Source organism: Ambystoma mexicanum, chromosome 7p (assembly GCF_040938575.1).
Source record: "Ambystoma mexicanum isolate Mex_15411 chromosome 7p, UKY_AmexF1_1, whole genome shotgun sequence".
Lineage (NCBI taxonomy): Eukaryota > Metazoa > Chordata > Amphibia > Caudata > Ambystomatidae > Ambystoma > Ambystoma mexicanum.
The window spans coordinates 967842543-967865918 of record NC_090939.1 but is presented as its reverse complement, the minus strand read 5'-3'; the positions used below and the strand labels follow the sequence as shown (position 1 = coordinate 967865918).

General features: G+C 46.3%; 1 protein-coding gene across 2 annotated transcripts in view; it reads left to right on the top strand.

Moving 5' to 3' along the window:
• CEP97 (centrosomal protein 97) overlaps window positions 1-23376 on the top strand; it is a 1492335-nt gene that overhangs the window by 22591 nt on the left and 1446368 nt on the right. The window lies entirely within an intron of this gene.

Below are 23376 nucleotides of genomic sequence, written 5' to 3'. Positions count from 1 at the left end.
AGTGTGCAGTATTAACTTTAATTGAAAGCAGGGAGAAAAAGGGAATACTGGTTTACCGTCGTCTAGTATAAATGAACCACCAGTAGACTAAATATATAGACAAGCCAGTGAGTTGTCGAGCCACACGCTGGCATAACGATAAAACCAGCGTCTCTGTTGTATTTGGACTGATGGCAAATTATAGCACCACCTTTTTGAATGCAGTGTTATTACAATTGAAATATACAGTACTCACTGGATAACATAACATATGAGCGTTAGGTAAAAATACAACCAATAAATTCATTCCATTGAAAAAACCATACAGGGTAGAGAAATAAAAATGGAATTGAAAGTAACATTAACAATAAAATAAAGTTGAACCCAAAGTAAATAAAACTTGTGTAATAAATAAAACAAATGAGTCCTGTCACAAACGAGGTGGAGATACAATAACAAGGCAGACATTTCAGAGGTAAAACCTAAATAAATATGACAGAATGCAAATATGAAAAATAATAATAATATCAACCAAATTAAACATTGGGTTTCTACATATCTGTACAATACAGGCTACAATTGTTAAAGAAACCATATCCAAATCATTAAAATTACATTCACAAACACAAACATTGACCAATGTGCGTGTTTCATAGTATAGCCCAGTTGATGTTCTCATTCAAACCAACAACATGGCTGCGAGTCTTTTTTCCAGGCGGCACAACATCTTATTTACTGTTTTGCAACAATCATCTGGTTGTACCACCTGGAGAACAACCCACTTCAAATCATTGTCATGGGGTCCACATTCAGTGTAATGTGAGTCTAATGGTGCATTGGGCTTATCTGATTTAATAAGGGACCTGTGTTCTCCAGTCCTGATCGTGACCTTGCGACTTGTCATGCCAATGTTGTATTGCAGGGACATGTGATCATGCATATACAATTCTTAGTATGGCAATTAATTAATTGATTTTCCATGTGAAATTATCAAACGTCACTATATTTACTCGTATATGGACTCAATGCACAATTGCCACAAGGAAAATGCCCTACAATTGGATTCAAACCCCATCCTGCTGTAATACTCATGGGAGCACTTTCTTTTTTACGCAATACTCTTACCATATTGTCTCTGAGATTGTTGCCTTGCTTGAAAGCAAACAATGTTTTCTCCCAAGTGGGAAATCTAGCCTGTACAATGTGCCATGTTTTGCTAATTTATTTTTGTTTTTGAAAAGCGCCGCCACCCACCCAAAGGTATCAGAGCCCTGAAGCATACAAACATAAAACACTATAACATTATACATCTACAACATGAAATTAAAAACAGAGTGGACAGCCAATGGGAAGCATCCCCAACCCCCAAAAAAGAACATTTCTCCAGGAAAAGAGAAAGCGGCAGCAAAAGGGTTCAACATGTCCACTAAACACCAGTTTTAAATTAGACACAGGTGATAAGCTCTTCAGCTTATTAAATCGACACAAGAAGCCCAGCAGATTGCTGTGGCCGCAGCCTATGACAATAAAGTCTGTGTTGCTCTTCATGCACCAGTCTTTGAATTGCATCCTTCACAGTAATCTCAGATCTTGTAATCTGATGCAACTATGGCCCACTCTCATGTGCAGCCAAGATCGAACCTTATTTCTTAATGCATCTTTAGTCTGGTTCTCTCCGGCTTGTCCACAATAGTTAAGTTCCTGTGGTCCATAATAAATTATCTTTTTATTTTTTTATTAAAAAAAAATAATAATTTAATTAAATTTCAAACCAGTACAGCCAGTTGTAGGCAGTGAGCTGATAAAACAACAGGCAGCTATATCACGTTGTGATTGTGGCTTCAGTTCTCTCAGCCAGAAAACCGTTGTACTGTGGAAAATCAGATAACATGCACACAACTAAAGCTGCAGTAACAAACCCCCACTCCCCAACTCCCACATCCCACCCAATCCCCCCCAAAACTCAGGTACTCCGCAATTCCTGTAAAGGAACACATTCATTAATTACTAGTCATTGGACAATGAGGTCTCAGCCCATCCCCCAATTGACAGGTAGTTCACATCCATCCCTGGGGGTACACCCTTGTACCCCCTATGTGTGTTTTTGGGCACCTGTGTGTTGCCCACAGAGCAGGATATGGGCTTCTGGCAGCTATGTGCCGACTTGGCAGTGGCTCTTTTGGGACACCCAGGTCCTGCCTTTGGAATCGATGGATTCCTGATAGAAGGCAAGATGCCCCCTGTGGCCTCTTGGTTTCTATTGTCTTTTACCTTGTTTCCCTAAGTCCTGGGAAGCTCTGTCTCTGTTCCCTTTCCTCCCGACTGGCTGTTGGGTGGAAATACCATATATGGCTCTGGGGCTGCCTCCTTTCAGACTGACTGGAGCCTTCCCAGGGGCTGTGTGTTGTAGGTACACCCTAGGGATGGGACCTGTGTGAATGGAGTCTGAAGTGAATTTGCATTCTCTGTTGTGGTTGTCTGGTTTGTGTGTGTGTGACAAAATGAATGAGACAGCCCTGTCTGAAACTGACATGAATGCAGTGTAGTGTGCTGAAAGACTGGATGCTTGCCCCAATCCACATTCTTTGCTATGGGTGTCTTGGTGAAGTGAATGGCCTGAATGCCAGTGAGCCTGATTGCCCCTTCTGCGCAATTGGCTGGCTGAGCCTGGCTCAGCCAGAGTGAATGGGGAACAAACTTGTATATCTGGGGACCTTTTACTTACCAATTTGTTCAGAAGCTGAAGTCTAAACTGAAGCAAGAAGAAGTGGTTCCTTGGAAGTCCGCTGCTGCATTTTCTTCAATGTAATCTGAAAGCTGTCATGTTCTTTAAAGGGCTGATCCAGAAAGGACCTGCGAAGGAGTCCTCTCCCGGAGCTACGAGAGACCATCGTGCAACCTGCTGCTCTTCATTGGAAGTACCCTGGAAGCCAGTCCTGTGTGCCTGCCGTCCGAAGAAAGGTGTCTTTGTGAGTCCTGAAGAGGAGTGCCCGGACACCTTGAGTCAAGTCCATTGGTGTCACCCAGGGTCCATAGGTGCGTTTTGTGACTGCTGGAAGCCGTTGCTGTCTTCCACCCTGAAGAGGGGGTACCCTGGCATAGTGCTGCTGGACACCCGGAGCTGCCAAGTTCCAAACTGCCCAAGACTTTTTTTTTCTCCATATAACTAACATTTTCCCTAGTTATACAAAACAATTATATCTGACCCCTACAAATCCCCCCCGAGAGTCTGACCTTCGATGGGGAAGCTTCATTTTGGGGTCCGTTGAGTCATAACCTCCTGATGGCCGTTGACCTCGTTCATTCCACCAGGCCTAAGTCTCATCCTCTTCGACATCAATTCCCCCTTGTCCCTTTTTGCAGAAACCCCATGATCTGTGACCAGTCCCCTCGAAAACCTTGCTGATCACCTTATAGAGAGTATGTAACCCATTCCAGGAGAGCAAAGTTCCACACTTTTCCCACCCATTCACATTCAGATGGAGGGTCTTTTGCTTTCCATTTTTACACCACTCCCAGTACACCTGCCAACATCAGGATTAGATCGTTTTTTTCGCTCTGCTCTGGATGTTAGTTCTTGCAGTTTTCCCCCCAGCCCCAATATAGACGGACCTCTTTTCCCACTTGCCTCCAAGCTCAGTGCCTCACTTAGTGTTTCCCCTATTACCTTCCAGTATTCCTGTATGTGAGGGCATTCCCACCAGATATGGTTCGCAGCCCTCACCTTACCGCATTGTCTCCAACAAAGACTCGACACTGAGGGGTAAAATGTATGTAATTTCTCTGGGGTTAAATGCCACTGCAACATACATTGTATCTATATTTCTTGGATTTGTAGGGATTTTGTTAACTTTGGTATACTAGCCCACAACTGCTGCCAATCTCCTATTTCTATTTCTTGACCGGTAACCCCCTTCCAGAGCATCATGTATTTCCTTTTCCCCTGGTGTCTCCCATTCTTTGATTAAAGCACAGATTGCCCCATTATGTGTTTATCCCCCGAATCAGTTAAGTATTTCTCGAAGGGGATTAGGTCACGCGTTGCTGCTCCTTTCTATAGAGTGCTGCATGACCCAGTGCCTAATCTGGAAGTATCAGTATCTTTCTGCCTCTTCCAGTCCAAAGTCATCCTTGCACTGGGAGAATGACTTAATGTCTGTTCCTTTCCCCGTAGCTTGGGGTAAACCCTGGACTATCAGAAATTGGGGTAAATGGTGACAGAAATGTTGTAATTTGGGCCAGCCTTATCACTTCATCTCAGGAATTGCCTCCCACCATCAGTAGCTTACTGTAATACATTTGTTTGGCATGTCTCCCTTTTGGTTTCCACAATACGTCTTCAATATTTTCCCCTGTTATAGCCCTGTCCATTGCTCTCCATATTTTCCCCGATCATCTTTCAACCAGTTCTTCAGAATACTTATCTAAGCTGCCCTTAAGTATGCTATCAGGTCTGTTAAGGATTTCAATTGGGCAACAGACCCTGGTCTCAGCCTAGTATGCAGTGCGCAAATGAAATGCTTATTTTATTGTGTCTATAGGTTCAATATTCTGAGTGATATACCACTCATATCACACCCCTTCTTAAAATACCCCCAGGTCACAATGGACCCGGAATCAGGCTGGTTGGTAAATGTAATATTTATTTATTTAAAATTCAAATCAAACATGTTTTAATATATGGGGCAGCAATCGCCAATGTGGTGACAATACAAATAAGAAAGTAGGTAATGCGGTTGAATTCACTTTAGCAACACAAAATATAAAACACAGAGAAAATAACAGTTTTGGCTTGTTTGAAAGATGGCGCTTAAGTTAAGATTTCCCCCTGCAACTTTCTCAACTCACAAATAAGCAATTCTACACAGATGTAAGGGAGCAGCAGGTATTCAGGAATAAAGAACAGTACACAGATGTAAGGGAGCAGCAGGTATTCAGGAATAAAAGATACAACCTTCCCTCCCCAAACAAGAGAGAAAAACGGTTTGGAAATCTTACACTTTTAAAAGGACATTCGAAAATGGCTGTCCTTAAATCAATATAAATCTGTATGGGAGCAACATGGGAAAGGTGCCAACAATAAGAAGCTTTGGTATGAGCAACAGTACACACTTTGAATCTTAATGGAAGTTTGGAAATAATTGAAATTGAAAATCACACGTGTAAAACTTTTGCAGAAATCCGAATTCCTGCCTAAAATGCACTAAACGGTTTTTAAGAAAAATGTGTGAAATACCCTTTGTTGTGTTGGGATGTAGCTACGGGTCTTATGTCTAAGTCAGAGTTGAAATTAAGTTTCTAGTTATTAAATTGAGGAAGTTATGCAATGTGGAATGAGAGGCGTTTTTAGAAAAATAGAGCAGAGAAAAACAGAACATCGGTTTTAAAATGACAGGTTGATTTTACTTAACTAGATTAATGGCTAAGAAAAAGAGAATGCCACCCGTGAATCTCCAGTTACACGGCCGTTTGTAACCCTTCACGTGGCGGATACCCCGTTTACTTTATGGAAATTACTTTATTTAATCAAAATCACTAATGGTTTATGGTCTAGTAAAACAAAAAGGAAGAGAAAATCGGCGCTAACTGTAGGAATCACAAACAGGGTTGCAAGAATGGTTTTGACAGTATTATAGGTTCTTAAGGTAAAGACAGCATGTTTTAGAGATTGGGATAGGGCAAGGCAAGATAAGATATACTATGGTTTAGTATGATTCCTATTAATACTTACAGTCCACTTTAATTTAAGATTTGGGACCGTCAAGGGTTCTGGTCATCACACGGATCGGGTCTACAAAGGACAGCAGGGCACATCTGATGTAATTGGATCAGCTGGGCGGTTCTGGACTGGCACCTCAGACTGGAGACTGCACTGGTTACTGGAGACCGGAGATCAGTGGGATGGCGAGTTTGGAGTAGGCAAGCATTTAGTGGTAGCAAGCCAGACTGGATCCAATGCTTCCCTTAAGTTTTGGGATTGCTTTAGAATTTGGGCCTAGCTGAAAAGGAGTTCAGCAATGCAGAGGGCTTAGCTTTACAAGGAAATCTGGAATCAGGAACACAGATGCATAATTCAGGACCAGGGCGCCACGCAGAAATCGGGATGGAGTCGGGAATTGGTGTGTGTCTGTATGTTGTGAGGCTCCCTTATTTATCATGCCAAATGACATCACTAAGGTTTATGGTAGGGGCAGACATACTATCCACACCCACAATCCTATGATTGGGCAAGAGCACAGTTCCCGCCTTGCTCTTTGCTGGTTGGATGACTGAAAGGGATGTCATGTTTTATGAGATGATCTGGCAAACTCCCATAGCTATTGGGACCAAAATCTAACTTTCCCACAAATACATATTTATGTAGTTATGCCCTCTAAGAAAATCAGATACATAAATGACATATTTCGTGGGTCACATTCCAATCCAACGCCCAAGTCGGTGGGACCTGGTTTAGTCTTTCTGTTGAATTTTGTCAATTTAAACCATAAACGGTTTGGCCCAACATTTCCCAATTCTGTACATATATGCGCAACTACCACTAGAATATGGGTACACAATATTCTATCTGCAACATTAATAGTTTCTGCGCAATTTGTCATTCTTTATAACTTCTGTTCCTTACTCAGTAAGAAATTCTACCAAGTTTTCAAATGAATAGCAGGAATTCAGATTTAGATGTATGCACTTTTCACCCTTTTTCTTATTCTTGCTGCCAAGTTAAATGTCTTGAGGTTCAGTGGCAAAATAAGCATTTTAAACCCAAAAGTCACATGTCAGTTTCTTTTCTTTCTTCCCAAGTGTGAGCAAATGGCAAATCCTTTGAAGTTGAATGAGGGGCCTCTCCCTGGAGAGAGGAGCTTCCTGCCCCTCCCCTGAAAGGGTGAGTGTCCACGCCTGCTATTGTCTTCGCCTGAGGCAAAGACGAATGCCTAATGAAGTCCCTGTGTCATGAGTATTCGAGTCCTCCCAGCAGCAATTAGCCTTTCCTGCCAGCAGTGGAGGTGTCAACCTTTCTTGGGGCTAAGAACTGACAGAGCAGGTTTCTTTTTTATATAGTTGATTAACTCGGACTAGGTTTAGCTTTAAGTTTCACCTTTTAAGTCTTTCATTTAAACATAAAACTAACACAGTGTATAGGTGTTTTTTTTTTTTACATTAGCAAATCCTTTGACATTCTTAAAGAATTAAGCCTTTACACAAGAATATACTTTACAACAGGCGATTTTGCTCTTCATTCATGAAAAAGCACATTAAACTGATTTCTTTAAATCTTGTTTACATCTGCAGCAAATACATATTTTAGTCAGCATTAGTTCTTCCCTTGAGTGCTGGAGTTGTTTGCAGCATGACTAAATGTATCCAGTATTTGTATATAGTCTTTCTTTGGACAGAAATAGCCGCGTTTTTCCTGTGGAAAATGAAAACGAGGGTTCCTGGGTTGCTTTTGCATAGATACATTTTATAGGAGCTGTCATTACAATGAGGCCTGGTTCCTCTGAGCCACACGGGATGATGCTGGGCATTGCAGGGCCCTTTAATCTCAATGACTCAGTAGAAATGAATGGACCTGGTGCCAAAAACGGCACTTTTTAAGGTTAGGAAAATTTCATTTTTTTAAAAGGCATTTTCGGGTTTTCAGCACAATGATGCTGTTTCATTCACTTTGCTCCATGTTGACTGTGGCGGAGCCCACTGGCATGCTCCTGCAGTGAGGACTCTGTTTTCACCCCCCCTGAACTGTGTGTGGCAGGGTGTGCAGCCTTTTTCTAGTTGCGACACAAACGCAGTTTTGAATATTTGAAGTCAGCACGGTAATTTTGGGCTGTTTCTTTCACCCTTGCAGTAAAGTGATGTAGTGGGGCACATTGGAATGGGTCAAAATATCCCACAGAAATACCCCCCGACCCCCCTGAGTTCGGCTTCACTTCCAGTTGTGGGGAAGTCGGGCAAGTGGGATTATTCTTTCTTTTCGTGAAAATGCTGGTTTATTCACGTGTAAGAAGTTCTTCCATCAGCCAAAGATGCGACGCGCTCCCCTCGCCGGCTCTGGTTGGAACAGAAACGATACCCCCGTCTTCTCTCAGGCTTCTTTTCAGGTGTGGAGCGACACTCCGGATTTCGTTGGGTTTTTCCTTCCGGTTCCCCGAGGTCGTCCTCCTTGGTTGTTGGGTATTCTCAGAACATTCTATTTTATTTTAAAGTGTTTTTATTGACATTTCAAATATACTTTAAAGTGGCTGTGTTACAAGTACCATTTGCCGACAGTAGAGGGAAAGAGGGGAAAGGAAGGAAGAAACTCCTTAATCCTATAACTAAACTTTAAACAAATAACAAACATAAGAGGTCATCAGTTTCAAGTCTTCTTCAGGGGCCAGTCCCATGGCGGGATAGAATCAATGTGGGGACAGCCGCAGAGGGATGTTGTGGTATCTGGGTAGGGCAATTCGGTTTATCGTGGGGTTTTATACCGGCCGTGTGTGCTGATCTTGTGGGTTGTAAGCAAGTGTTCACAGGGGTTTGTCGTCGGATGGATGGAACATATCCCATTCTCCCGTCCTGGCTATTCCTTCTCCCCATATCATGGTCTCCGCCTCTGACCAGTGTTCACGCTCCTTAAACCACTTGGCATAGCGGGGGCCGGTCTGGGTTTTCCAAGTCATGGCAATAGCTCGTTTGGCCAAAATACAGGCCATGTCCATAAATTTGATGCTGTGCCTGATATTGCTTATCCGAGGATAGGACTCCAGCAGGCATTCTTTGGTGTCCATTCGTACCTAGTCAAACCTGCTCTTTTGCAGGCTTGTTCGATTTTGACCCAGAAGGGCTGTATCTTTGCGCAACTCCAGAACATATGTGCCATTCCTGCTTCCTCTGAGTTGCATCTAGGGCATAGTGTGGCGGGGGGGGGGGGTTTACTGAACTTAGCGATTCTACTGGGGGTCATGTATGTTCTATGGAGAACATTTAGTTGGATTAGTCTGAATCTCGCATTTCTGGAAACTTCTCTGGGGTGTTGTAGTATTCTTTCCCATTCTTGTTCAGTGAGGCTTACCCATAAGTATATTTCCCATGAGCTCTTGAGAGTGTAAGCTTTTGGGGTTAAGTCTATCTGTGAGCTGGGCATACAACCTGGAGGTTGGTTTCCAGCTGTCTCCCAGGTTGTGCATTAGGGTCAGGGTCGGGTTGGGTTCAGGTTCCTCGGGCCATTCTCTCCATTTCTGTTTTGCCACTACTCTGATTTTTCGATAACGGAGGTATTGACCTTTAGGAAGTCCTTCGGTTATTTCCAGGGATTCAAACTCTCAGAAGGAGCTTCCATCGGGCATGTCCCCCCAGGTGTAAATGCCATGCCTTTCCCATAGTCTTATTAGCGCCAGTTCCACTCTGGTAGGACAGACATCGGCTATCAGTGGCGTTTCTGGGGAGTACGGATTCCTAATCTTCTGCAACTTCAGAGTTCTATCCCATACTTGAGGGCCCAGCTGGACAAGTACGGGGGTCTCCGCTGAGTGTTTCCATCGGACCTAAAGAATTTCTTTCAGTTGCACTGGAGCTATTAGCTGGCTTAGGAGGTCTGTCTCTGAGGTGGATTCATCTGCAAGCCATTTGGCCACATGAGTAAGTTGGGCAGCCAGGAAATATCTCTCTAGGTCTGGGAATTGAACTGTGCCTGCTTTATAAGGTAGCGTTAGCGTGTCCAGGGAGAGCTTATGTCTGGACCCTCCCCAAACCAGATCCTTCAGTAATGTGCCTAGCAGCCGGAAGAAGGATGCCGGTATGTAGTAATGGATATTTTGGAAGAAATATAGGAAGCGTGGTAGTACTATCATTTTGGCAATAGCCACGCGGCCCATCATGGGCAATGGAAGCCCCAACCAGAACCTTGTGGATTTCCTGAGTCTTTGCACTGCCAGTAGGGTGTTGCCCCCGTGTGTCTGTTCGGGGGTGTGCCAAATATTGATGCCCAGGTATCTGAATGTGTGTCGTTCCCAACTTATACCGACATCCGGAAGTGCTGTTTTCTTGATCCCCACCAGTCCCGTCAGTGGGAACGTGCAAGACTTCTCTGGATTGAATGATATCCCCGATACTTATGCAAAGTTTTTAAGAACCTCCTGGATTGTGGGAATATTGAGATGTGGGTTTTTTTTACATAGAGTAGGACGTTGTCGGCATATAGTGAGATCACGTGGTATAAGCCCCCAATTCTTATGCCTGCGTCAAAAAATAGTTTCCTCATGTATATTGCCAGGAGTTCCAGCCCCAGGATGTACAGCATTGGGGAAAGGGGGCATCCTTGCCTGGTGCCTCTCTGTATGTTCCATAGTGCCGACACTGTTCTCTTGGTTTTAACTCTGGCCACCGGTGCCTTGTATAGGATCTCAATCCAGTGGATAAAGTGATCACCCAGGCCGAATTGTTTCAGGGTAGCTAGGAGCCACTCCCAATGTATGGAGTCGAACGCTTTAATAGCATCTAAAGAGACTACTGCATAGGGTTCCTGCGAGACTGTTGGTTGCGTTATGATATGTTGTAACCTTCGTAAGTTTGCTGCTGTGCTATGGCCCGTGACGAACCCATTCTGATCCTTGTGTACTCGGGTCTCAATGACTTTTTGATAGTCTGTTGGCGAGTATGGCCGTAAGAATTTTTATGTCATAGTTGACAATGGCCATTGGCCTGTAGGAGCTGCAATCTGTTGTGGGTTTTCCGGGTTTGGGTATAGGGATCACTAGAGTCTCATTCATGCTATTCGGTAGTGCCCCAGTCTTGAAGGCTTCCTTGAAGACCTCATGTAGAGTTGGAATTAGCTCAGCGGCAAATGTTTTGTAAAACTCTGGGGGGTAGTCCGTCGCTCTTGCAGGTGGACAATGTTTTGATCGCCTCCTTATGTCGTCCATTGTTAGTTCTTGATTGAGTGTGCCTCTTTGGGCTTCTCCTAGTGTGCGGAGGCCTATTTCCTCCAGCGTGTCTTGTATGTCGTCCTGGGGTACTATGGAATCATGGCTGTATAGATGGAGTAAAAGCATTTGAATGCCTCATTGATCTCCATTTGCGTGGTGTGTATGGCTGCTGTCTGATCTATGATCTCAAGAATTGGCGGTTTCGGGTTTTCTTTTTTACATAACCATGAGAGTAGTCTACCTGGTTTATCTCCCTCCGAGTGGGCCCTGGTGGTTTTTGCGATGTAATCAAATTTGGACAATCTGGCCCAGGCTTCCTGACGGGCTTTCCTCGTTGTTGACATTTCCTCTTCGAGTTCCTTTGTTTTATCGGCCGTGGCTTCCAGTCATCTGATCTTCTCTTCACCAACCTCCAGTTCTTTTCCTCCCCTCTTACTACTACCTTCAGGGACTCCCAAATGGTACTGCATCTACTCACGCTCCCCCCATTATTGTCCATGTATTCTACTATTTTATCACAGAGCTCTTCTTTGAATGCTCCGTCAGTAAGTGCATTCGTTGGCATCCTCCACATCGGTATGGGTGGTCGGGGGGCCTTTCGGTTTTCATGCCATGAGGAGCAGGGAATGGTCTGATAGAATCCGCCTCCTATCTGGGCAGGACTATATTTGAGGCAGGTGTGCATTGTCTATCAGTAGGTAGTCTATGCGGGTATATACCCTGTGTGGGGATGAATAGTAGGAGAATTCCCTACCTTCAGGATGCAGTTCCCTCCATACCTCCGACAGGTCAAGCTCTTGTATGACTCTCTGCAGGGCGGAGGGAGGCTGGTTGGCCAGCTGCGTCGGGGGAGTGGACCTATCGAGGGTGAGGTCCCGTACACAGTTAAAATCCCCTCACCATAAAAAGAAACCGTCTCTGTAGGGTGCCAGTTTCCGTTGCAATTTGGCAAGATATGCTGAGGTGCCGCAATTGGGAAGGTACGTGTTGACTGGGCACACTTCTCGTTGTTCGATGCTTCCACGAAGTATGAGGTATCTGCCCTCGGGGTCAGCCTCCTTGGGTAGGAGTTTAAAGGGTACGGTGCCGCTTATCCATGTGTGCACTCCTCGAGCGAATTTAGAGTATGTTGCTCCGAAGCCCTGTCCACCCCACCAGTCCGGGATCTGGGAGTCGACTTCAGCAATGAGGTGTGTTTCCTGAAGCAGTACGATGGCAATGTGTTTTCTCCTCAGGAAGGATTTGATCCTATTTCAGCGCATGTAGGTGCCCATTCCTCTGACGTTCCAAGTCAGTATCTTGATGTCAGCTGCCATATTTGTAGGACTGGCCCTCTGGCCCAATGTGGTGTGCCTCCCGTTCAAGTAGAGTGATTGCATCGGAAACTGTGAGACCCCTCAACCTAAAACAAAAAGTAAAACAAACCAAACTAGTCCAAGTGGACCAACTGCACCCAGCAGTTGCACTGATGCTGCGATGCTCGGGTGCCCCAGCTCCATCGGGGCCTTCCAGGTCATCTTGAGCGGGTGTGGTTCGTCAGCGGAGTGCTGCCGCAAGTTTGCACGAGGGGGGTGCTCTAGGTCGATCTGGTGTTCCCTCCTGCCTTCCCCTTTTAACTTCATTTACACTTTTCTTTGTCGTTGTTATCTGTGTGTAGATCTGTGCCTTCTGTTTGTTGTTGAGTTGTCCTGTCTTGTGGTGCCGATGTACGGGTCATGTTGTCTCCTCCGTACCATCCGCCATATTATTATGCTCTAGCCACATGGTGGCCGCCGCCAGTGATACCAGGAAGATTGCTCTTCATTTGTGTACTATCTTGAGCCTTGAGGGGTACATCGGCATAGATTTGATGTTGAGCTGACGCAGTCTGGCCTTGATTGGGACAAAGGAGTTCCTTGCCCTCTGTACTGGTGGCGTGTAATCCGGTTAGATGGCGATCTTAGCATTGTCTCTCTTGATTTCCCCTCCCTCATGTGAAAAGCGCAGAATAGCTTCTCTGTCTTGAAGTTCAGGATTCTGGCTATAATTGGGCGTGGGTGGGACCCGGGTGGTGGTTTCTTCTGTAAGGATCTGTGTGCTCGCTCGACCGCGAAGCCTTGCAAGAGGCGGTTGGTGCCTTATCTTGTTGAATGAGGGTTTCCACAAAGTTGGTTGGGTTGGAGCCTTCCATTCCTTCGGGAATTCCGAGTAGGCACACGTTGTTGCGTCTGGAACGCCCTTCGGCGTCCTCAGCCCTCTCCTCCAGGTACTTGTTGTGTTTCTCAAGTTCTAGGACTCTACCTTGTATATCTCTGAGGGTCGCTGTTGATTCCTTTTGTGTCACCTCTGTGGTAGTCACTCAGTCTGTGAGATTGCGCAGGTCCTGGCACATGGGCATCATGTCTGCTTTCACCTCCCCGATTTTTGTTTCTATGAAGGAGCGCAGCCAATTGATGGCCTCCAAAATCTGGTTGTCTTTATCTTTCTCTTCAGGCGCTGCTGGCCTCGGGTTAGGCTCACTAGCTTGCTGGTCCGGTTCTTTGGGCCTGCCTGCGGTAAATGACTCCATAATGGTGTGTTTAGCTTTACCCTTGGAATTCGGCATAGCTGTCGATGGCGTGCTTACGGGTCGAGGCAGTGCCGTGCATCGCCTTGGGAACAACTGGGGTTCCAGTCTTTATAAACAGGTCCCGGGTAGCCGCCTCAGAGGCACTACTTGTGTGCTCCTGGAGGTGAACCCCGGTGTATGTGGGATCTGGTCTGAGCAGCGGCCACTGAACAGAGACAGTTGCTATCGAAAGGACATCAATTGCAGGGTGAAACTTGTTCCTTTGTGTGAGGTTCTCCGTGTGGCCTCCTTCTCCCGGGTCCCTCTTCTTTCTAGGGGAGTCGTAAAATGTTGCCTGAAATTGGTGGTCCCTGGTAGTGAGGGGGCCAGGGGCGCCCTAAGGGTCGCTGTGGCAAACTGACGGTCCTGGCGCTTGGGAGCAACCTCGGCCCTCACTGTTTCATGTGCGTGAAGGTTGGGGGTTATGGGTGCCCTCAAACCGGACTCTGGGCAGCAGTAGAAAGGTTCAGGCACTCCTGTGTCACCTAGTGATTCTGCACAGCAGAGGTGGAAGGGCGCTGGGATCACTCCTCCGACCAGGGATTGGCGGTTGCTCCACTCTTTATTCAGGGATGCTGTGAGGGCCCCTCTGCAGGGTTGTGGGTGTATTTTGTGGTATATTGTGGGCCTCCTGACCCGCCGAATTGTCCTGCCTTCCTTATCACTGTTGGAAGGCGTTTGTGTGTGGGCCGGTCCTCCCAGCACTGCAGGGCCTCCCCATCGAGCGGGTGCGGGCTGCTGGAGTGGTGCGCAGTGGAGGGTCCCTCGCTGTCAGGGAAGATGTGTGGCTGCTCGGCGGTTTCAGTGCACTGCGGGCATCCCGCTGCTAGAGGATGGTACTTTGTTGGCCCGGTGCTCCGCCGCAGCCCGCCGCACGCAATACATTGACTGCAGGAGCCCGGGCACGCTCGACGGGCCTCGTACGGCCTCCGGGGAGCCCGTCCACCCTCTTCGCTTACTTTCACGGTCTGCCCTGGGGGTCACCACAGGTCCGGGTCCCCGGCTCCTCTTCTTTTCTCAAGTCGCCCGGCCTCGGCTGATGTAGGTAGATGGCTTCCGCCGTGTATTGTCGCAGCGGGGAGGGGCAGAGAGAGGAGCCCCGAGGTCAGGGATTAAGGTAATAGCAGCCGCGGAGGACTACTGGCTTCCCGGTGGAGCGCGACTCTGCGCGCTGTCCCTCTTCCGGTTCAGTTTGCTGTCATGGCCGCCATCTTGGTCTCCAGGGGGCCCGGGTTCGGAGGCTGCGTTCCACGAGGCGCTGGCTCAGTTTCTTGCCGGACTGGGGCACCGAGTGTGCAGGATCGCTTGTTGTTGCCAGACAATTGTTTTTTTTTTAGATGATCGATGAAAGGATCGGGGCAGGAGCTCGGAGGGGTCATGTCTTCACTCCATGTACCTTAGCCACGCCCCCTTCTCAGAGCAATCTATAAAATAGAACACAAACCAGTTATGACAATTTCCCCCCTGCTGTCCTCCAATTGGGATTTCAGCAGTGGGATATACGCATGCATTCAGTGCCAATTTTGAAATATTCCATGCATGCATTCAGTAAATATTGACACATTTTTCTGCTTTAGAAGTGTCAAATTGAAATATTCCTATGTTTCAGAATTTCTCTCCAACTGGGTTTTCTGTAGGCTCCTCTATTTGCCGCAAAATATGCCTGGGGTGGCAATTCTTTAGCTGATTGATGTGGACCCACTTTTCTTCTTCTGTCAAGTCGCCCTTGGGGATGCAGATTCTGTGGGAGACTGGTGAGATTTTGTCCACAATTTCAAAAGGTCCCTGCCAGATCGGCAAAAACGTGCGCTCTTTGGCTTGGTTCCTTTGGAAATGGTACAAGTAGACCCTGTCTCCTACTTGATATTCCTTTTGGTTGTCTTGAGATCATAGTAGGTCTTCATGCTGTCTGCAGGACTTTCTAGATTCCGCTTAGCATACGCAAAAGCACGTTGAAGGTGTTTGCTCAGATTCTCAACATACTCATGAGTTGTGGAGGCATTTATCAATGTCTGCTCTTGGGTTCTATAGAGCAGATGCAGGGGTAGCACCATCCTTCGTCCCGTCATCAGCTCAAATGGAGACATTTTAGTTGCAGAAGAAGGGGTAGATCTGATGGCCATCAGGACAAGGGGTAATCAAATACCCCAACTTGGCCCAGAGTCTGCCACAAACCTTTTTAGTATGCTCACAATTGTTTCATTGTACCTCTCAACTCCACCACTAGAGAACATGTGGTATGCAATGTGTAGTTTCCTTTTTACCCCAAGTATCTCCCACATCTTTGTCATCACTCTGCTGGTGAAGGGACTACCTCGGTCTGACTCAATCCTCTGGGGTAGTCCAAAACGCGAGAAGATGTGATTGATCATCAGAGCAGCTGCTGTTTCTGCCTTGCAATTTGGGGCCGGGAGACATTCCTCCCATTTAGTAAACAAGCATGTTATGGTTAACATGTACTTGTTCCCCCTAGAGGAGCGAATCACGGACCCGATGAAATCTACTTGTAAATCTGACCAAGGCAGTGTCAACCCCCTCTTTTAGAGGGGAGCATGGTGTGTGAGTGATGTTGGCTGAAATTGTGCACACACAAGACACCCCTTCAAGTATTGTGGCCAGTATGCAACCTCTCGCAAGATTTCTAATGTAGAATGAAACCCCCGATGACCGGCTGTGGCCGCATCATGGGTATGACTTGGCATCAGTCTTCGGAATGGGGTAAGGACCACCCACTGGTCACAGCCAGATATGGATCTCCTCACCAACAAACCGTCTTGGATTCAGAACATTTTTTAGACATTTCATCAACACTCTGAGGTCCTCTTTCCCAATGCAATCGGTATCTGTCAGGGGAAAGTTCTCAGTGTCCTCAATGTGTTGGTAAAATTTGCCAATAATCGGATCCCCTTTTTGTGCCGTGATTAAATCAGCATCTGGGGTCTCCTTACTCCACTGGGCAGTTGAGAGTTCATTGTGAGCATTTGTTTGGGACCTAGTGATAGTAGTGACCTGGATTTCCCCCAACAGGGATTCAATCTCAAGGAGATCCCCTTGGATGACCCCGGTTTTGGCCAGTGGATCAGCTAGGTCATTTCCAGTTTTGTCTGGTCCCTCTACCTTAGAATGACCCTTGATCTTTTTCCGGTAGATGGTCATCCCACTGGAGGCGACCAGATCATCAATATTTTGTATTAGCTTGCCATGTCTGTTAAGACGGATTTCTGAACTCTGTCCTGGTGGCGCAGAAGTTCAGAAGGCCAACCTAATTACTTGGAACAGGGTAACCTCTGGACGAGCCAGACCAATCAAGGTAGCGATCGCGGCGGTTAAGACTAGGTCTCAAGAGGGGTGAGGGTGACTGAAAGCCCGCAATGAGCACACAAAGCAAGAGCGCTTACAAACTACTCCAAACAGTTGTTATATCAAAAATAGATACACATTTATTTTAAGGCCTTTAAAATAATGACCGTAGCGAGAAAATCACAATATCACAATATTAAGCCAACACATACCATATCAACACAATATATATACAAATACGACAGTCGCAAGCATTAGAGGCACGAAATGTGTAGTCCACCTACAAGGGAAGGAAAACAGGCAGTGCGATAATGCTTTAGACTCAGTTCGCCTTCAGAGGCACCTAACTAGATGGAAGTCCGAGCCCTGCGAAGAGTGGAGCCTTGTGCTCAAAGTACCTGCCACGCCGGTGGCAAAAGGAGAAGCTCTTCGGAGGAAGTCAGGCAGTTCGGGTTAGTGCACAGCAGAAGGAGAACAGGTTCCGCAACTCAAGCGCAGCCTCCACAGCGGGCAGAAGCAGAGCGCGAGTACGGCCAAAAGGGTGCTGTTTTTACACAGCAGGGAAAAGCAATGGGCTACTGCAGCAGGGCGACCAGATCCTAGCTACACTACTCACCGGTCCCCGAAGCAAGCAGACCCAGGCTTCTCCACGTTAGTTTCAGCAGCTGGCAGGTTCAGAAGAGCAGGGAACGCCTCGTAGTCGTGTAGAGCAAAAAGACGTCCCAATCGACGAAACCAGCACAGTTTGTTGCCGCAGCAGGACAACGGAGCGGCCGTGTGTATTCGAGCCAAATGTACACTCCTCCCTTCAGACTTGGGAACGCCAAGTGTACGAAGCGTGGGAGAGTGACAAGGACTCGGAATACAACACAACCTGGCGGCGGTTACAGAGCAGGACTCCCTTGTAAGCTGGTCAGTCAACTGGATGGCCCAGAGACACTTCCGAAGGCTTACTTGGCAGGAGATGATGAAGTCGCCGGGAATAGCTGTTCCTGCTATTCCAAAGGTCGAAGCACCAGTACAGGCCTTCTGGTTCGATCCAAGGAGGAAAGGGTTTCACAGGACGACAGCAGTGCAAAGGAGGATTCCTTCAGCGGGTCACCAGCGATTCCTCGGTCCAGCCTCTTGGTTGCAGGATACTTGGCTCCTGTATTCCTTCGTTCGTGAGAACTCAGGAGATCAACATGGTAGTGGTGTTTCCAGCCCCCTCTTATCCACGGTTCCCTTCGCGCCAAAACGGAGGGGAGCCAATGGGAGATCCGCTCATCAACACACATACCATAAGTGGACCAATCACGGACCACGGTGGTCCCAGGCATTCACACCACCCTAGACTCTCTGGCACCCAGGATGTGTATTGGGACCAGACATCCCAGCCCACACCCTGGAGGCACACACCAGGCATGTAGAAGCCCGCGAAAGCAACCACGTTTCGCGGGAAAGTACATGCCCAAATAAGGAAGGCCCCGGGTCGCTCGACCTGGGGAAGGTGAAGGGAGCAAGACGGTCAGTGGACAGGACAAAGGAGCCTTGTGGTCTGGCCATTTTGGGAGCCAGGCCACCATTTTGGGTTCAGTGCGAAAAACGTGCTCAGAACGCCAAAAGGAGCTCAAAATAAACAAAACGATCGCTGCCACCATTCCAGTCCCTGAATGACTTGCACCGATCAAAATACCATCCTAAAAGAGTATCTAGGGCCTGTAGAAGGCTAGAGACCCAAGAGAGCTGTAACTTAGCTTACAGTGCCCTCTTGTGTCATGTTGCACTAAAGCCGCAACACGATAAAAGAAACTACGGGAAACGGCGTTCCCCGGTACTGACTGTCTTAAGGGCATGTCAGTTTCCCCGTAAGAAAAGGAGCGAAAGCCCAGAGGAGTGCGGCAGAAGGCTGCACTTCTCTGGCAAAGTCAAGAACAAGGTGAAAAACAACAGCAAAAAGTTTAGGGGTTGCCACATGGAAGGAAAATTACCTACAATTACGAAATCTTTCCTAACAATGTCTTAGTGGTTTGTTGTTAGCACATAGCATGCCTTTGGTTTTCCAATTAACCAAGTGCTCCACGAACCCGTTCCGGACATAATCTGAATCTGTGATTATGACCAGTTCGTGGAGTTGGTGTTGGACAGCAGTGAGCATGGCTTGATGAACTGCCATCAGCTCTGCCACCTGACTACTATGGGGACCGATTTTGTACCCAGCAGAGGGTTCCGGGGCATCATTTACCCAGGCATTCCCCCACGCTGGCCAGAAGTTACATTTCCCCTTTGTTGTCAACATGGTAGGAGCACCCATCCATATAGACAGTGGGCATTCCCTCACACTTGTCTTCTTCATTGACTTTGTGCGGGGAATTTAGGTACGCCTCCATGTTGTCCTGGGTTTTAAGACTTTCGTCCTCGAGACAGTTTTCTCTGGCACAATCATGCAAGTCAGCCAGACCTTGCGCGAGGGGACTCTTCTTGTTTTGGCCATATCTGACCTCCACAGGAAAGCCTTGCATTGACAGAATCCAGGAAGTAATTCCGGAATTACTCACATTTCCAGCCCGGATTCTGTCACTTTGAAGATATTGCAGAAGCTGGTGTGGAGTTTCCACTATGATGTGTTCCCCCTGGATGAATGGGCGTTAATTAATCAATGCCCACACCGTTGCCCGAGTGCCTTCTCACAATCGTTGAATTTATCCTCCACAGAGGATAAAGTCTTACTTGCTTAGGAGATGACTTTATTGACCTTGTCATGCTTTTGGTATAATACTGCGGTCAAGCATGTATTTGAGAACCCTGTCTCCAAGAAGAACTCCTTGTTTTTGACAGGGTAAGATAGGCAAAGTGCTTGTGAGAGCCTTCTTTTGAGTTGCTTTACTGCCTCAGCTTGTTCTGGACCCCACTCCCACTTGACCGCCCCCTTCAACAGATGGATCAGGGGTCTTGTGATCTCTGCGTAATCCTCAATAAACTTTCTACTGTAATTAGTCAGTCCAAGGAGGCTCCTTGGCTCACGCGGAGTTGTGGGGTCTTTTAGTTTCAGGAGTGCTTCCACTTTCTTTTCCTGGGGACAGAGACCCTCAGGAGTTCTCATGCCCCAAGAAATTGACACGGATCCTGCACCGCTGTGCCTTTTGGAAAGAGTTTCGCTCCAGGAACCCTCAACTGCATCAGACCATAACGGATTTCCGCTGTGTTCCTGCACAGTTGAGCTTTTGATCAGAACATCATCTACATAGGCCAGGTTACCCCTTTCACCCAAGTCGGGCATGGCCTTGTGTAAGAAGATATTAAATTAATTGACAGAGTTCATGTATCCGAAGGGAGTCCAGGTCCATGTGTACTGCTGCCCACCAACGGTAAAGGCCAGCTTGTATTGGTCCTCCCTACTGACAGGTACGGTCCAGTACCCATTGGTCAGGTCAATGGCAGTGTATACCTTTGACCCATGGATCTGGGCCAGCCCCTGGTCAATGTAGGGGAGGGGCCATCGGGACGTATGGATCCGTTTGTTTAGCTCCCTTAGGTCGGCACAGAGTCTCCACTGGCCGTTCGGTTTTAAAATCCCCAGCACCGGATTATTAAAGGTGCTGTGGACTGGACGAATTATCCCACGGGACTCAAGGTTTTTAATTATTTCTGTGAGGGACTCCATGGATGTGAGAGGCAAGCGATGTTGCTTCACAAACACTGGAGTCATGCCAGGGTCCGTGGGAATTGTTGTTGTATGTATGGATTTCGGTGCGACCATAGTCGTATGAGTCCACCGCAAAGAGATCCTGAAAATCTAAGAAAACTTGTTTCAACTTTTGCTTTTGCTTCAGAGTCTCACAGGCATCAGCTAGGTTGATTCTCTCTTCAACCAGTTGCCTGAAGCCCGGAAAGACTTCTGGTTTGGCTATCTCAGCGGCCTCCTTCAGCTCGGTGGAGAAGTCCCTGGTTAAAGTATTGACCTGGACGGAGGGTTTCAGGCAGTGAAGGCAGTGCTCGTGGACTTGGAAAATCACCTCATCCCTCCTGAAGTCACAGGTCACCTCTTCCTTACCATAAGGGCAGGAAGAGTACACCAGGAAATTATACCAGGAAATTCCCCCCATGCCGGGTGAAGATCATGTCCGGTGTTATGTCAGTGTTGCTATCACTGTCAAAACAGTCATTGGGGATCAGTCCTATCAGTTCATTACCTAAATCTATTGGAAAATGTTGGTCATCAACCGCCATTCTAATAATGGTCCCTGCGCCCAGAGTGATACTCCTAAGGTCGCTGTTATCCACCAATATTGGAATGGTGTTGTGTTCTATTGTAACTAATGGTGTTGGGTTTAAACCCAACCCTTGCTGTTGGAGATGGGCATTCAGGTGAATATATGCATCAGAATGTTGCAGTCTCTGTCCTCTTTTAATTTTTACTTTAAGTGGGGTTAGTCGTGTCTGTTTTGGCATGGTGACTTCCTCTCCAATTTGAACTTCAACTGCATACGGCAGCAATTGGGCTGACCGAAATGCTTTTTTTGAATCATCAAAGTCCATGGGATTACCCCCTAATCAGGACAAGGCTTTGTAGTTTATCAGGTTCAAATTAATGGTAAAGCGATTGATAATGTCACTGCCTAAATAAAATGCAGCAGGGACATCTCGCACGACCAAACAGTTATGTACTATGCTTTTGTTGCCCATCGAAATTCTGACCATACACCTGCTAGGCAGGAGATGTTTGGAATTGGGATTTTCCAGGTCCATTTCCCATTTGTATATCAATTTAAATGTGGGAATGTCTGGATCTTTTGGGAGCTGTCGGAACGTGACTTCGCTGATGAAGCTCTTACCGTTGTTCACGCACACTCGGGCGAGAGCAGAGTCCTTCCCCTCATTTAACTGAATAGGGATAAATAACTGTTCTCCAATCTTCTGAATTTCAGCTAAGCTTTGAACTGGTTTCCCGTCCTTTTGGACTATGGAAGTGGGATTTTCTGATTGTGAATTAGTATAGAATTTCAGAGTATTTCCTTCCAGTGTGGAATGCCACTTGAAACTGGAAGGAAGGTTGATTTTCAGAAATAGAGAGGAGTTCCCATCACCAGTTTGTTGTCCTACTGCAATTACTATCACATCAGGGATTTGGTTGTTTTGAAAATGGAACTCAATATGATCCGGTTTTTGTTCAACCATGTGGCATGTGCCATTTAAACTAACATGGTTGACACTATGTTTTAATTTTATTGGCCGGTTATTCTGGGTCCAGAGGACCTTGTTCACGCAGTCCATTAGGGGGGACAACCTTCGCAGGATGTCATTCCCTAGTAGACATGGTGTGCCCTCCGGCGTCATGACTTTGACGGAGTGTTTCACCTTGTGTCACCCAATTTTAATTTCCAAATCCGCAGTCCCCTCAACAGGAATTTCATTCCCATCGAAGTTCTGAAGTTGTCCAGGAAGAGGGGTGAGAGGTATCTGGTATCTCTTCCCCCCCCACTTCCTGAATTCAGCTGATCAAAGGCTCTCCTTGACAGAAGAGTGGCTTGGGATCCAGTGTCCACCAGTGCCGAAAATGTTAATTGCCCTTGTACTTGGACCCGGGCATAAAATCTTCCCTCCTTCTCCTCAAGGGGGCAAAGATAATGTGCATTTTGAGAAAAAGCACAAACATGCCTGCACTTCTTTGCGCCAAAATGAATAAATAAAAGATTGCAAAAAATCAGTTGTTTCTGATAAAAATAATTATTTGTTTATTTTTATTTTGATAAAGGTTAGACCCTTTTTTGGATGACACGTGTTTCGGCGACTGCGCCTTTCTCAAATCCAGGCTGTTCATATTGATACAAAGGATAAAATGAAAACAAAAAAGAAGAAATAAAGTACAAATGTGACTAACAGCTCTGTTATTTCACACATAATAAAAGATGTGACTTCCTTGTGTTTTAACCCCACACCATGAATCTCCAGAAACCATGCTTATGAGAAAACATGACACCTCGTGCAGTTCAGGGAAAAAATATTATGTTCGTGTGTCAGTGCTGCGGAGCCAAGGAAGGGGGGGGGGGGGAGGGTGGAAATAGAGTTCTTTGAGTTCTTTTATCGATGTTTCAAAGTTGACCTATATGCCATTTAACTATATTCTATCTGTGTCTTACTCTTTGTAAAGTAACAGAAAGGTTATCTTGTTACCTAACATTCATTGCACTGTACAATTGCATTTCTTACCCTTTTTCAATGGGGTTGCAATTCGCCCACTGTAAAATAGCTTTGCCGTCCTATTAGTGACTTAAGTCCTGGGTTCAATCCCACCTACACAAAAAAGCATAGGTGTTTGTATACAACCATATATTAACATTGGGATTAAGTATGTCATTATTAAAAAATCTACGTTGTAACTTTGCTTTGCTCCATGTTAATGTGCTCCTTGGAAAAATACTTCTGTTTACATCTACACATCAGGCTGTTGCTACCTCTGGTTTTATTAAGTATATACTGAAAGATTGGATTTACATTTATAAGTCTGGCTATTGCCACCTCTAGTGTCAATAAGCAAATACACATCATGTGTGCATTTCACAAATGCCTCTACACAGAAACCTCTTCTATTCGAATGTCAGAAAATATTTTTGACCATTTTTTAAA